Genomic DNA, 2,718 nt, shown 5'->3' on the forward strand with positions numbered 1-2,718 from the left:
TGCAGGAGCTGCCCCGGGTGATCAGTACACCCCCACTTGGGGAGCTCTGCTCAGCCACAAGCCAGGCTGCCAGCTGCCAGTACAGCGGTGGTGGTAGGAACCTCTCCCACCTCAGCAGCACTAAGGATGTCTGACTACAGCTTAGGCCTGTTCCCCGCTGGCAAGTGGAGATCCCCCGAGGGCTCCTGGGCTGCCAGAGTGATGTCTGACTGCCAGCTTAGGCCCAATTCCCCAGAGAGCGGGCCTAAACCAGCAGGTGGTCATCCCCCAAGGCAGGAGTGGGCAAACTTTTTGACTCAAGGGCCACAATGGGTTCTTAAACTGGACCGGAGGGCCAGAACAAAAGCATGGATGGAGTGTTTGTGTGAACTAATATAAATTCAAAGTAAACATCATTACATAAAAGGGTACGGTCTTTTTCTTTTTTAGTTTTATTCATTTCAAACGGGCCAGATCCGGCCCGCGGGTCGTAGTTTGCCCATGGCTGCCCCAAGGGGTCCCCCGACTGCTAGAGGGCACAGGCCAGGCTGAGGGACGCCCCCAAGTGCACAAATTTTTGTGCACCGGGCCTCTAGTAAAATATAAAAGGTTAGTTATAACAGCATTACTTGTATTAGCAAATGATTAGAAATAACCAAAATGCCTATTAATGGAGAACTGATTAAAGTACATGCAACAATGGAACTATCTCCAGGTAGATGGTGTCCCTTTCAGGTCACTCTTTTCCCCAGAAGTCATAAAGAGATATAGAAAGTTTCCATATACCAATATAGAATGACCTGCAGAATATATTATGAAGTAGAAAAAAAAACAAAGGCGCAGAATAGTATATAGAGTCATCTGTGAGTATAAAGAGGTAATGGGAAAGGTGCCAACAATGGAAGAGAGATTGCTCTAAATATAACTTGTTTTTATAGTTTTGATCTTAAAATCATGTATATTTACATATTCAAAAATAAAATTAAAAGGTAGAAAGAAGAAAAATCTAAAAAGGAACTGAAACACATTTACAGTATTTTGGTGACATAGCACATAAGAAAAGGAACAATTTCTAGTGATTTTAGAATATAGATTTGGGGCTGTGCCTTCTTAATGGAGTATATTCAGTAATATTGCATTGCTATTTTTGAAGTATTTTATGTATATTTTTGGGTAAAATAAGTTGCAAAAATTTGGCAATTGTTGAATAAAGTCTTAGAAGTTTATCAACTTTTTATTTGATACTAGAGGCCCGGTGCACAAAAATTTGTGCACTGGGCGGGGGGGCGGTGTCCCTCAGCCCAGCTTGCCCCCATCACATACTGGGAGCCCTAGGGGATGTCCTACTACCTGCTCCCTGCTCCCCTTGGGGAGTGGGCCTAAGCCACATGGTCTGGCCTCCCTTTGAGGACTAAAGCCTCTGGTGAGTTATTAGCCCTGGGCCGGGGCACCCCCGGCCCCCCGCCACCAATCGCTGGCTGGCTCCGCCTGGTTCCCTGCCGCTGCCGCCCTCAAGCATAGCTGGCTGGCTCCGCCTGGTTCCCTGCCGCTGCCGCCCTCAAGCATAGCTGGCTGGCTCCGCCTGGTTCCCTGCCGCTGCCGCCCTCAAGCATAGCTGGCTGGCTCCGCCTGGTTCCCTGCCGCTGCCGCCCTCAAGCATAGCTGGCTGGCTCCGCCTGGTTCCCTGCCGCTGCCGCCCTCAAGCATAGCTGGCTGGCTCCGCCTGGTTCCCTGCCGCTGCCGCCCTCAAGCATAGCTGGCTGGCTCCGCCTGGTTCCCTGCCGCTGCCGCCCTCAAGCATAGCTGGCTGGCTCCGCCTGGTTCCCTGCCGCTGCCGCCCTCAAGCATAGCTGGCTGGCTCCGCCTGGTTCCCTGCCGCTGCCGCCCTCAAGCATAGCTGGCTGGCTCCGCCTGGTTCCCTGCCGCTGCCGCCCTCAAGCATAGCTGGCTGGCTCCGCCCCGGTTCCCCGCTGCAACTGCCATCAAGGATCCCTGGCTGGCTGGACCGGCCCCTCTGGCTTTAGGCTTGGGCCGGAGCATGCCCAGCTCCCTGCCGCTGCCGCCATCAAGCATAGCTGGCTGGCTCCGCCTGGTTCCCTGCCGCTGCCGCCATCAATGATCGCTGGATGGCTCTGCCCAGGCCCCAGCCTAAAGCTTCAGTCTGAGGCTTGGGGCGGATGTATGCAAATTAGCCGCCATCTTGACGGTCAACTAATTTGCATATCTCACTGATTAGCCAATGAAAAGGGTAGCAGTCGTACGCCAATTACCATCTTTCTCTTTTATTATATAGGATATCAACTTCTATATCAACTTTCTTATAACTTAAATTTAGTCTGGAAAGTCCTTTGATAGATTGAGTAAAGTGGGAATGAAGTACAAAATTACATAATAGGACAGCTAACATGATAGAGTACATGTTATGTGGCAGGAATAGTGCTGTTCCTGCTTTATAGTGATACTAGAGGCCCAGTGCACGGATTCGTGCACATTGAAAAGAAATTAATTAGAAGGTGGCCGATGGGATGGGACTGGGTGAAAAGGTCTGGACATGCCCTGGAGCCAACCTCCCCTGGTCCCTCCCCAGCCAGCCCCACCTGGGGCAGCACCGGAACTCAAAGGGTGTCTGCACCCTGTCACTCACAGAGCAGGGCCCATCAGGGGAGTTGGGGCTCTGTACCCTGTCAGGCACAGAGCAGGGCCAATCAGGGGGTTGGGGCGCTGCCCCTGTCACCCACA

The 2,718-nt window shown here is 51.9% G+C and overlaps 1 protein-coding gene across 1 annotated transcript in view; it reads left to right on the forward strand.

Annotated features, from left to right (window-relative positions):
* Positions 1–2,718, forward strand: part of CAB39L (calcium binding protein 39 like) — a 133,573-nt gene that overhangs the window by 24,791 nt on the left and 106,064 nt on the right. The window lies entirely within an intron of this gene.

Source organism: Myotis davidii, unplaced genomic scaffold, assembly GCF_000327345.1.
Source record: "Myotis davidii unplaced genomic scaffold, ASM32734v1 scaffold577, whole genome shotgun sequence".
NCBI classification, from domain to species: domain Eukaryota; kingdom Metazoa; phylum Chordata; class Mammalia; order Chiroptera; family Vespertilionidae; genus Myotis; species Myotis davidii.